The sequence below is a fragment of the Drosophila hydei genome, unplaced genomic scaffold, assembly GCF_003285905.1.
Source record: "Drosophila hydei strain 15085-1641.00,03,60 unplaced genomic scaffold, DhydRS2 tig00008128-arrow-arrow-pilon, whole genome shotgun sequence".
Classification (NCBI taxonomy): Eukaryota; Metazoa; Arthropoda; class Insecta; order Diptera; family Drosophilidae; genus Drosophila; species Drosophila hydei.
In genome coordinates, this window is record NW_022045838.1 from 355200 (window position 1) to 368333 (window position 13134).

The following is a 13134-nucleotide window of genomic DNA, read 5'->3' on the forward strand; positions in this document are numbered from 1 at the left end:
ACGCTGATACCCTACATCCTGCAATTACATCAAAAATGAAGCTGTTTCGACTCTGTCTACGTTTTTCTTTGATTAACTGTATGTTTCTAAAATTTATAACTATATATTTAATATTTTAGATACTAGTTTTTATTACATATGTGAGTCACTAGGAGATACCCTGTAAATAATTGTGTTCATATATATATCATCTATGAAGTTTCGACTTTAACTCTTTGTATGCCAAATATGTGATGAACGACTATCAAATACCCTGTACACAAATTTTATGTTGAGCTTTTCAAACTGTTTTGGTTCATTCTGATGCAGTTTAATATAAAAGGCACGTTGTCACTTCTATTCAAGATTCAACATTTTAATTTAACTATATGACATATATATTTGATCAACAGCAAACACATTCTCGAAAAATGTTTTCCTATTAATTTACCTTATCAGCTTTATAGTTTCCATATTTAGTCTTATGCACCTAAGTTCTCATTACTCCCAACTATATCTCAAAGCTTCACACATTTTGTGACACATTTATAATACTCTTCTTGCGAAAGTTCACTAGAAATATAAAAAAAAAAACAATAGAAAATTCTGGTCACATTTCATGGGGCGTGCAACGTGCCACAGACATTTGTAACCTGCACGAAATGTTTAATTAAAAACTAAAGCAGCTGCCGTTTGGCTGTTTACACTTTTGAGTTAGCAGTTTCCATTTTGGGGCAGAGTTCAATTTCCAATTGTGCAGCATAAACGCAATTTGTATTTTTCACATTTTTCACAATTTCCAGCATTTTCCTTCTCTTAGTCGTTGAGGATTTTCAGTGGCTGTCAGCAGCTTTCAGCGCTGGCCACCTCAGAACTCATTGATTGCGAAATACTCTTTCTTTTGAATGTAATACAAATGTGCCGCCTTAATTGTGCGCTTGTGCCATAATGAGTTAATCTGCCTGGCTCTTCTTTTACGAGCTTGATTTGTTGCCTGACCTAATCGGCTCGGGTCTGGCCTAGCCTGGCCTGGCCTGGGCAAAGCTGATGACGCACTGCTAATGACCGCTCATTCGGTGTGAGGTAAGTGAAAAGCGCCAAGGCGCTGGCACTTAGCAGCCAATAAATTGTAATTCGACACGAGCTGCAAGCGACAGCAGCAGCAGCAGGATCTCAGTCTCAGTCAGGACACACGCGCTCGCACTTTTCTTTTGCTTGTGAAATGGAAAATTAATTCTCAAACGATTCTATTGCAGCTGCTGTTGAAGCCTTGCAGGCGCCTCTCTTACTTGACTGTGCCTCTGAGATGTCACACACACACACACGCACACCCCTTTCTCTCAGCCATTTTTATATTAGTTTCATTTATTTTGCTTTATTCTACACACACACCCACACACATACTGTTCGCTGTACGTTTTTATCACACGCCCACGTTGCCAGCATACAAGTGGCAAATAAATTCATTAGTGGCACAAATTAGTTGCATGCAGCAGCAGTAGCAGCCAGCACGACTCGAGCCTTGGCGTCCAGGCCAAGGCGAGCGACACTAAAGTGCTTTCAATTTCAATTAAATTTGCTACACGCTGCAGTCGCAGTAGCAATCGCAGTGGCCGTTGGCTGTGCACTGCCCGCCTCTTGGCAAGAGCAAGCTGCTGCCCCCACCCATCATCAATTGCGTGCTGACTCAGGGGCACACTTAAAGCTTGTTTAAGCGCTCGTTCCGTTTCATCTGCTGCTGCTGCTTCTGCTGCTGCTGCCCAACCCGTTTAGCCCAGTGCGCTGATTATGTAATCAAAGTATTTGCCAGCTAATTTATAGCCGCTGGCCTTTGACCGCTCAGACGCTGCGTATGCGCAACATTAAGCTGCTTAATGTATCCACCAAGCCAAGACAGACAGCTCCAAATGAAACCAGGCAACAAAGTGCAACCGAAACCAGATACAAGCAACGAGAGTGAAATTTTAAACTGGTTTCAATTTAGTGCCAAATTGGCGTTGATAATAAACCAATTCTTAATCCACTCTGTAGTGAAGTTCAAAATAATATAGAACTTATAACAGAGAGGAGCGGCCAAAGGCAAATGATTTTTAATCCTCATACAAAACAGAGGTAGTCTTACTCTATAGACACTCGTGCTCGTGTCGTATACGTGCTCTCATATAATGCATACGACACGAGCAACTGAAGTAGTCAATATAAATAGATATCTGGATGGGATAAAAAAGAAAGGGATTGCATTTATATATATATATCGATAATAATAAATAATATAATCCAATATTTCTATACAATAAATACTTAAGACCTATCCGCTTTTATGCTTCTAAAAATATTTTAAAAGTGTTGTTTGTAAGCTTCTTCTCTGATTGAGATTAGAGCCCTTACCGCCGCTTAATCTGCAGCTTTTCAACAAAGACATTTAGATTTTTATTTGATGAATTGCCAAGCTGCTGTGCCCCCTCAATTGATGGGATTTGCATGGGAGACAAAAGCTCACTTCAAGCGCAATTCAATCATAATCTGTTTCTCATATTCCGAATGCGATTCAACAATCTTTAGCTAAGCTCAACTGAATGCTTTGCATGAAAAATGCCAATATTTAGCTTAGCCCAGTGCAGCCGTTAATCATGGGACTGAAAGAAAAAAGGGCTAGACAAACTGAAAAGGGAATATGCATACTATATATGCCAGATAGAGCCGAAGTGAAGGCCACACAGAGCACAAAAATTGCGGCACATTTGTCGCACATTTGTGCGGTCACAGTTGATCCCCGAAGTCATCTATCAACAGCCGAGGGCTGCCACCTAGAGCCCGACAATTGGCAAAGGAAATTACAAACATGTGTACGCTCATGCCCATACATATCTCTACGTGCATATATGTATGCGTATATATGTATATGCATATCTGTGTACATATTTCTATATCTGTTTGCTGCCTACTTCCCGCTCATTTGTCAATACACACGCGCTGTTTCCTTTTCCGCTTTGTGTGATCCAAGCAAATGCCTGGCATCAGGGAAAAATGTAGCAGGCCAAAATATTTGCCAGCAGCACAACAAAGCCAAAGTCAAGGGAGGCGTATACGTAATGCGGATAAAGCAGCCGAAGGCAGGCGAAGCAGGAAGGCAGACAGTCAGGCAGGCCGTTTGGCGGCTGTTAAATGTACTTTAAATATCACTTAACGCATTTAGCCTTGATTTCCAAGCCATGTCATTTTATCTTCATACATTCGTCTACGCTTTTGCATATATTTATTGGATCGCTTTACTCCCTGTGGGCAATATTTAGCACGAGCTGCGCCGCATAAAACGTTGCTTTGAAGACGCATGAGAGAGTGCGCTTGCAGCATGTGTGCGCCATTAGGCAACTAATATTAAATTCAACTCAATTTCGTAGCTTACCATTTTTTGATGGCCATATATGTAAGTACAAAAGAAATTAAATTTCACATTTTAATGAGCCATCAAAAAGGCGCAGAGAAAACATAAATAAATAAACAGAAAATGGATTTCGCCTGCATCCAGCACTCGCCCCAGTGATACCCTGTGCTGTAATTACATATTAATCATAGATACCCCACTATGCCCCTATGTCTGCTGCAGGGTATTGAGGAGATTGAAAAGCAGAGCTAACAAAAGCCCAAATGCTTAAAGTTAATTTAAATTTAATTAGAACTTTTTTTGGGTATTGTTTTTTTTTTTTTTGCTTGAAGAGGGAAGTTGAGCTCCCAGTGGACCAACTGTAAATGAAAATTGACGTAACGCAAGTTTATTAAAATGCGATTTGCATAAGGATGTGGCACACAGGAGCCGGTGTAAGCTCCAGCGTTGGCGTCACAAGAGTCAAATGTAAGGCCGGAGCGGAGCCAATGAATTTTAAATATTTTCACAGCTCGCCGACATGCCTCGACTCTGTTACACAATCGTAATCACAATCACAGACACACTCACATTCACACTCACACACAGAGCTGGGTAATGGGGAGAAGGTAAAGCCAACCGAGCGCATTAATTTTCGCTTTTTCGCCTTTCACACGCATTTTATTTGCGTTCAAAACTCAATTAAAAGTAGCCACAGGTCCAGCTCCCATCCACTCGACCTTTGACCTGACAGGCTTCAGCTTTTTGTTTGGCCCTTGACTTTTCTTTTCTTTTCTTTTCTGACTGTGGTCAGTCGCTGAATCCAGAACTGTTTAACATATTATTAATGTTGGTAGTAAGAGTCGAGCTAATGGATAGTGCACGCAAGGTGAGTTGATTGATATAAATAATAGCAGTACCTATATATATATCTGATATATAAAAGGTAAGGCTGTGTGAGACACGTGTATAAAATCTTTCTGTATAGTAATAAAGCTAACACACTCATAGAAACCGAACCGAAGCAAGCTTTTTACACATAAACAACAGACTGTTGCCTTTCTCTCAGTGTAGATACCGCCTACTGCCTCACTCACTGTAAAGCACTCTCAGCTGACAATGAGCTGTGAAACAAAGCCAGTTTTATCTTCATTTGCTTTGATTGCAGCCGTCAATTTAATTGAAATTCAACGGATTTTAGCAGCCAACCACAAAATTCAAGACAAAACAGGTGGAAATATGTGAGTGAACACTGAATGCCCTAAGCTTTCTATAGTTTATATAGATGTAAAAGTTTTCGCTATTTTTATGGTAGTCATAGTTTTTGTCGGTCATGAAAGTTACGTGCTTTATGTTTTAGATATTGTAGCTCACCTTTTGGCAGTTCCACTTGCACCTGCACAAAAGTCAAATAAAATGAATAAAATTCAGTTAAAATGAAAGGGCGTTCGGCGTCAGCAATCAATGCGGCTCTGTGGCACTTTTAATTGCTATGCATAGTTTTATATAGATGGATAGTTGGATAGTTCCGAGCTGAGTTTTCCTTTATTTTTACGATTTTTTCTGCATTGGCATTATTGCACATGCCACGCCTCTTTTACACATTCGCATTGGCATTGGCATTCGCATTTAGTGGGGCAGCAGCAACAATTGATGCCACTCGTTCGCCAACAGCTTCCTGCCACAACAATGATGCGGCTGTACCCCTCTCCTTCTCTATCTCACTCTCTCTCTCTCTCTCTCTCTCTCGCTCTCTCTGTCTCACTAGTTATGGTTGCCTCGAGCTTTTCAATGGCACAAACGGAAACTGTGCTTCCAATATTGCAATAAAAATCAATTCACCAGGAAGGCAGCTCAAATTGAAGTTGACCGAACGCCTGATATTAGAGCTATGCGAGCGACTGTCAGACAGCACACACACACACACAGATATGACAAGTGTCTGCAGCAACAACAATACCAAAGAGACGTAGCTGTGCAAATGCATTGAGCGCTTTTAATAAATAAAATAAAACTTAAATTGAAAATTGTTGTCATCGTAAATTGATAATAATTATTTTTAATTGCATGCAATGAGATGTTTTTGTTGTTGCTGCTGTTGTTGTCATTGCTGTTGCTGGCCATGCAAATTGCATGTGATAGAGCCTGGCTTGAAAGTGAAGCCTCGTCCTACACATCACGCATACGCCGCATTTGCCAAGCGCACATAAAAAAGCCATTAAGCAAACAACATTAAAATTAACTTAAATATTGAATACACAGTAAATAGCTGAAATGCTTTTGACATATTTGCTTAATCGCATTTTCCAAATGCAAATGTAAATGCTAAAAATGCTTCAATTTACAATGTTGTAATTGCCGAAAGACAAAAAAAACATGCGAATGTTTTGCATATGTGAAATAAATATTGCGAACAAATTAATTACGATTTGAATTAATTTTTGATTTCATATTGGAACAGTTCAAAATTGATATATATTTTTACATATTTATCTTGCCATTTGTTTGAACTGAAATGTTCGTAAATATGCGAAAATTTAATGAAATTTTCTGTTGTTGTTCTCAATAAATTTTTGTTTGAGTAAATGCAACGAGGACTGGATTGAATTTTGGAATTTGCTGTTTGCCTGCTCAAATTAAAATTTCAATTAAAATTTGATTAAACAAGCGAAGGCAAAATCTTTGTATTGTTTGAATACGTATTTGTATCTTTGAGATACTTTTCTCTCTGTGCTTGGGCAGATGTCAGCAACTAATCATTTGCATTAATAATTCCATTTTGAATGCTCTGTTATTTACCTGTGACCTGTAATTAACGATAAGACCGTCCTAGCATTTGGCATCTCAAGAATTTGCAAATGCAATTTTTGCATGCATCAAAAGACAAAATTGTTTAAACAATTTGTCAGCTCGAAATATGCAAATATTTGTCGAATTTTGGTTGCCTGTGGCATAAATCGATTGACTTTGCCCTGGTCTAACGTGCGACCAAAACGAACTTCAATAAACAGTCTTGAATATTTAATATAAATCCATCCAATTTATAATACTAATTGATTCAAGGCAAAACCAACAACAACATCAGACTCTTATTGAACGTGTGCCAAACAATCAACTGTAAATTATGTACAGAAAATTATAAAATAAATAATAAACTAATAGAAATATAAGACGAATTTGATTAGATGGACATACACCGAAAGAAAAGCTGTGCTATATGGAAATAATAGATGTAAATATAAATATTAAATTACGATTTTATATGCTATATGTTATATATAAATATCTATATATATTTTTTTCTATTTTATTTTATATTTTATATTTTATTTTATATTTATATTTTATATTTTATATTTTATATTTTATATTTTATATTTTATATTTTATATTTTATATTTTATTTTATTTTTTATTTTATATTTTATATTTTAGATTTTATTTTTATTTTATTTTAGATTTTATTTTATATTTTATTTTCTCTTTTATTTTATTTTATTTTATATTTTATATTTTATCTTTATTTTATTTTATTTTATATTTATTTTCTCTTTTCTTTTTCTCTTTTATATTTTATTTTTTTTTTTTTTTTTTTTTTTTTTATATTTTATATTTATATTTATATTTTATATTTATATTTATATTTTATATTTTATATTTTATATTTTATATTTTATATTTTATATTTTATATTTTATATTTTATATTTTATATTTCATATTTTATATTTATTTATATATTTTTATATATTATATTTTACATTTTATATTATATTTTATATATTATATTTTTATTTTATATTTTAAGTCTAAGTTCAATATTTACCAAGCTTTTCCCTTCAGTCTCTGAGCTCTGATTTTTAATTTGATACTATTTATTTTATGTTTTTGTTTTTCTATTTTAACCGATAATCCCTTAATCTAGCATTCTGAGCCACATTTCTACTTAAAAATCTAAATCTAGTGCAGGAATATTTAACGCTCACTTACCCAAACAAAAAGTTTGTGGGCCAAGCAAATGTCGCCTTTAGTTGGAGTTCACTTTGAATTAGTTTTTTATTCAGTCGCTTTGGCAAGTCTTTTACGGGGCTCAATAAATTAGCAGCTACGTCAGCCACAAATCCAGTGACAATGACTTTTAGTTCCCAGTTCTCTTTGGCTGTGCCACACACACTCTCACACTCACACACACACGCAAACACACGGAAACGTGGTAGCGTATTAAAAACTCATTAAGCAGACTCTGTATGTATGTTTTTTTTTCTTTTGCTTTTCAATGTGGTTTTTTCTATATGAGTTCTCTTTTATTTTTAATTTATGCAAATATCGACCGAGACGCAGCGCGTGTGGAGCTGCCAAAAAGTATGCTATGCTGCTGGCCAACTTGCAGCGAAAGTAAATCGAATGTCAACCGCACTCGCACTCGCACTAGCTCTGGCACTCGAACTCGCAGTTGATCAAAAAAGCGTGTCGTGAGTGGCGTGAGAGTCCAGCACGTGCACTACGTGACCTATGCCAAGCGTTAAATTCATGCGAAATATCAGCCAAAAGGATGCCAAAAGTATATGCCAAATGGCTGAGTTAGCGATTCCGATTGCGTTAACGACGTCTTCGAGCGGCAACAGCAGGTAAAACTCTTCGCACACACCAATCTACGCAAGTACATACACTCACTCACACACACACGTGTCGACCAAATCCGCTTAAGACAAACTGACGACTGATTCTGTGCCACGCAGCGCAATGCCCCAAGTTGGGGCAACTTGGCCCCAAAAATTCTGTGTGTCGGAGTCGGCGACGCTTCTGTTGCTCGGCAGCCGCTGTTTCGGCTTGTGGGTGACAGAAAGAGAGAGAGAGAAAGCAGGGGCTATGGCAACAGCACCCGGACCTGGGACACTGCCAAAGAGCTCGTGTGCGAGCTTAAGAGCGCGTCTGTTCCATTGCCATGCGTTCCGCAGTGGCGCAACTGGTTTTGTCAGTCCCTCTGCCGCCATGGAAAGCACCTAAATGTGTGGCATTGGAAGCAGCTCTCTCTTACTCCACCGCTCTGCCCACTCCCATCTTGCGCTGGCTGCCGGCAGGGACCGCTGTTTTGTTTGCCCAATTAAATGCCACATATGTCATGGACTACTCACTGCTCAGCCTCCTCCCACTTGCCGCATGCAGTTTTTTTAATTAATCATTAATAGGAGCCACGCTCCGCTGGCAACCAAAGCCAGAGCCAGAGCCAGAGCCAGAGACAGTGCCCGTGCTGAAGCCTGGTGCCATAGCCAAAGCAGCTAAAGGCGGCCAGGCAACCCCTGTCCCAGCTGAATGCCAAATTGCAGCCTTTGATATGCCCGCTGGAGCCCACTGCGACCCCGACTCCGGCTCCAGCCGCAATTAGCGTACAGGCAGAGCGGCGCAACAACAACAACCATGCAACAGTTGCGTCAGTCCAACTCCCACAAGGCACGTCCCAGGCCGCAGCGAATACCAAATGCAACAGAGTCTATTTCTACGCGTCAAATAAAATCGCAAAAAAAACTAAAAAACTGGAAAGATAAACAGCAATGATTGGCTGCGAGATGACCTGTTAATTGGCCGTGATACAGAGCAAGAAATATCTTAAGAGTAAGAGAAATGCTAAATCACTTTTGGTACCTATAAATGAAAAATATAGTTATATAGAGAGATAGAGAGAAAGGTAGATAGAAAGATAGAGAGATAGAAAGTAGAGAGATAGAAAGTAGAGAGATATAGAGATACAGAGATACAGAGATACAGAGAAAGAGAGATATACCCATTGATAAGTAGAAGGAGAGAGAGGAATAGAGACGTACAGAGGCAAGCTGCTCCGACAAGTCGCACTACTCTTAGTAAGCAAAGCTCACAGGGTATTCAAAAATATATATACCTGCACACATTACACCAAGCAACGACACTTCAATGCCCTAACAAAGAGTTAAGCAAGCAAAATCACTTTGTAAGTAACAATCAACTCCGATGCAAGCCATATAGACAGAGATCATAGTAATCCATTGTTAATTGGTATATATGCCCGATCTACTGCGCTACACGAGTATTATCAGTTGCCTAGAGGCAATTGTACTTTGCTCTCGTTCAGGCATGAGCGACACGCACGTTGCATGTGTTGGCCTCCGTTTCTCTGGGGTCTCACGGCTGTGGCAGCTCTAATGCAACAATTGACCCGCGGGTCGTGTCGCCAACACACTGGCACGCCCCTTTTCTACACTGGCACTGACAGTGCTCAGCTGCTGCGCCGCACTGTTGCAAATACAATTTGCTGCACTCGGTCGAACACATTCCGATTTCGCATAATTTTATTGGGTCTCACATGACTCCAGCGACTCCAGCGACGACGCTGACGACGACAGCAAACAGAATCAACAGCTGCTGCATGCCATACCTCCGGCTCCCTTGATAAAATGCGATTCCCCATTGCATTTTTGTAGGCGCTGCGAAGGGCCGCATATGTCAGCGACAGAGCCGGAGCTAGCGCAGGAGGCAGAGCTCACTTCACATAGGGCACTTATGCTTTGCATATGCAATCGGCCACATAATCAGGCGGCAGCTGGGCTGCGGCAATTGGGCACGGGATTTGGCATTGCAAAAATGCTAATTAGGCGTAATTCGCATAAAATTCGCCAAACATTTGCTGTCATTGGCAAGTCGAGGATTCAGTTCGGTTTTTGCTCGGATTGTCAGGCCTGGCTTTTGATTTATGAGCAGCGACTGCTATCAACGGGCGCATCAACAGCGTCAATCGTCAGCTCATCCGTCATCGCAGACCGCACCCGGAGATGGAAGCAGCCTCCACGGCTGCTGCTGCGCCAGTCAGACTGATAAATTATTAACTATGTGGCATGTAGTGTGCCACTGTGTGTGAGTGTGTGTGTGCTTAAGCTGATGTGATTCGGATTCGGATTTGTTTTGCTAACTCTGATTTCACGCATTCCCCTAATAAGAGACATGTGTCTAAGTGTGCTTCAGATCTTGCAGCTTTGCATTAATAATATATTTGTTAATTTGTCTTAAAAGCAAAAGCCTAAAGTAAAGTACAAATACTATTTATAAGTAATAACTGCGTATAAATAACATATATATAAATAATACATGCGTATGGGATTTTATTTCTTTTTCTTTAATTATAGTAAATCAAAGCATTTAGCTGCTTAGTGAATAATACTATATGTATCGCAAATATATTTGTACATATTTATTAAGCAAATAAAATTGTTGATTTGCCCCGAAAACAGAAACAAAAGCCTTATGTTTATATATTATTGTGACATGCATTTGATATATATATTTATATATATTTAAGAATCTGCTTTTCATTATAAATATTTGGTTCATTTTTTCAACAATCGTTAAATAATTTTATGCGTTAATTTTTTTAAATTGAATAGAAGCAATTTCTTATGATTCTACTCTATATGCCAATATTTATTATATATAAATTATTGATGTACTAATTGCATTTTTAAAAATTTATTTTTAATTTATTCATATAATTCACTTAATTTCAATATAAAATATAAATATATTATATAAAAATATTTATTAAATAAAAAAATTATATCGAAAATTGGAATATCAATCAAATGGAATATCATTGAGCTAATATAAAATACAAAATTCTTATTCTGCTATTTATATATAAAAATATATTTATATATAACTAGTTGTATGTGTTTTGGTCAATGTTGTGGGATGATATCTGGAGATTCTGATTGGCTTGTGAATTATTGGTGAAAATTTTAGCATTAGAGCAGTTTATTGTTTATAGCTACAAATTTTGTGTGTTATCTCAAGTGCTTGAATGCTTGCTAAAGTCGCCAAGCTTGGGTACATATAATATTTATATATATATAATATTTATTTAATAGAATTATATTTAAAATACAAAACCAAGTAAGAAAGTCAAATCTATTTCTTTAAAATATTTCAAGCTAAAGAGCATCAGAAATGTGAGTTAAGCTCTGGTTACGATCAAATTCTTCACTAAAAACTCAAACAAAAGAAAATAGAACCACATTTTACCAAAATCAATTTAATCTCAAATAAATCAAAATTCCATTAGAGTCTAAATTATGTGAAATTCATCAAATACTTTAGGTAAATCAAATGCTTTGTATGCCAAATGCGCATCCTTGACCTTGTTAAGCGTAAATCCTTGAAACTGTGCCACAGCCCAGAACAACAATTGTGCTAAGACAAAACCTGTTTTAATTAAATGGTTACGTTCCTTGATCAAGCTGTAAAGCCAGGAGGGGCAGGCGGACAGACAGCTGGGCCAGCTGAGGCAGTGAGGAGTAGGACCAACATTACTCAATTGAGTTTTGCATAGTTTGAGCAGCAGCTGCGGCTAACGATACGCAGCAGTTCCGGCAGAGGGATGCTGGAGCAGAGCAAAGGGGCCGTAGCAGGCAGTTGGGCAGTTGGCGATGGGCGCAACTATTGTCAAGCCGAAAAGTACTTTGTGCTTTGTGCTCCATTGTCATATCCTGTGAGCGTGGCGCTGAAAGGATTTCAATGTCACATTGAGCAACCGTCCTCGGGATTTTTGACAGAAAATGGGCCCGCGATACGCATTAAGCCACATTTTCGCGACCAACGCGGCAAAGCGTCGCACTTTTGTGGTCAATTAACTGCGTCGCTGCGCCTCAAGTTTCTGTTAGCCATTTTCAGTTCTGTTTTGCAATGAATTTAAATGGACCACTCTAGTCGCTCCCAGTGGCATATTCCGGTCGAGCAACCCGGCTCACACGTTGTGACAACACCTGTCGCCGTAAAAATTCTCAACAATTTAGCTAATGACTTCTATAGGCGAAGGCCCTTCAACCTGGCTGGGCTGCCTCGCTTCACTGTAAATAGCAAATTAATTATATGCCATGCAGTGAAATTAATCAAGTGTTGCGGTGCTCAGAAACCAAAATCAACTACACTTTCGACCTGAACTCTATTTAACCCCGAAACAAGCCAGAAACACCCAACACCCCACCCCACCCCTCCCAGCCATTTCTAACTACCTGCTTCGCCCGCTCCCACGTCCGTGGCCCATTTCATTAATCACGTTCAACACTTGGCCAGGGTTTGGAACAACAGCCAAAGCGTGTTGGCCAGCAGTAGGTGCGCGGATAGGTGAGCAGCTGAGCAGAGCGTTGCTGCTGTGGTATGGGCGTGGCCAAGGGGACAACTTGAAGCTCCCTTGTGGTCAATGTCAAATGGTATTCGGATACTCGCAAAACGCTTCAACTTTTGATTATTTATTGTTGTTTAAAGTGTGGGTTGAGGGGCTGGCGGGAAGGGGTCCGACGTGGTTCAAGGTGCAGCCAGCTACATGCTGCATTCAGATTTTAATTAGCAAATGATGCACTTTTATGAATTGATAGAGAGTAGGAAAAGGCAACTATTTAACTCTGCACTACATAACCAAAACTTCCAGTCTAAAGTCACAAGCGTCATAACATAATCAACATAGCTATAAAAGAGTATACTCCTAAGCAAATACACAAACCAATACTATAATCTACGGCTATCATGTAAACTAACCCAATTATGTATTATAAAGCATAACTTTAGGCAACTCGTTACATGTTGCCATACATAACCCCTAGCGAGTACAAGAGCCGCTATACAAACGAAACTTGGTTTTTGTATAGCATACAAATTATTACCATAATTTTAACTATAATTATATAACGCCTAAAAGTATAGCATCAACTCTACACATTTAGTACAATTGCGTGTAGCAAAGTATGCTATAAATAAGCTGCAATAATTTAG

General features: G+C 38.6%; 1 protein-coding gene across 1 annotated transcript in view; it reads right to left on the reverse strand.

The window, feature by feature from the left end:
• The window catches only part of LOC111604503 (connectin), a 160351-nt gene extending 152403 nt beyond the window's left edge, over positions 1-7948 (reverse strand). The window contains exon 1 of the mRNA XM_023322596.2: positions 7333-7948. The gene's annotated coding sequence lies outside the window, so the exon portion shown is untranslated. The remainder of the gene's footprint in view (positions 1-7332) is intronic.
• Positions 7949-13134: the final 5186 nt, after the last annotated feature.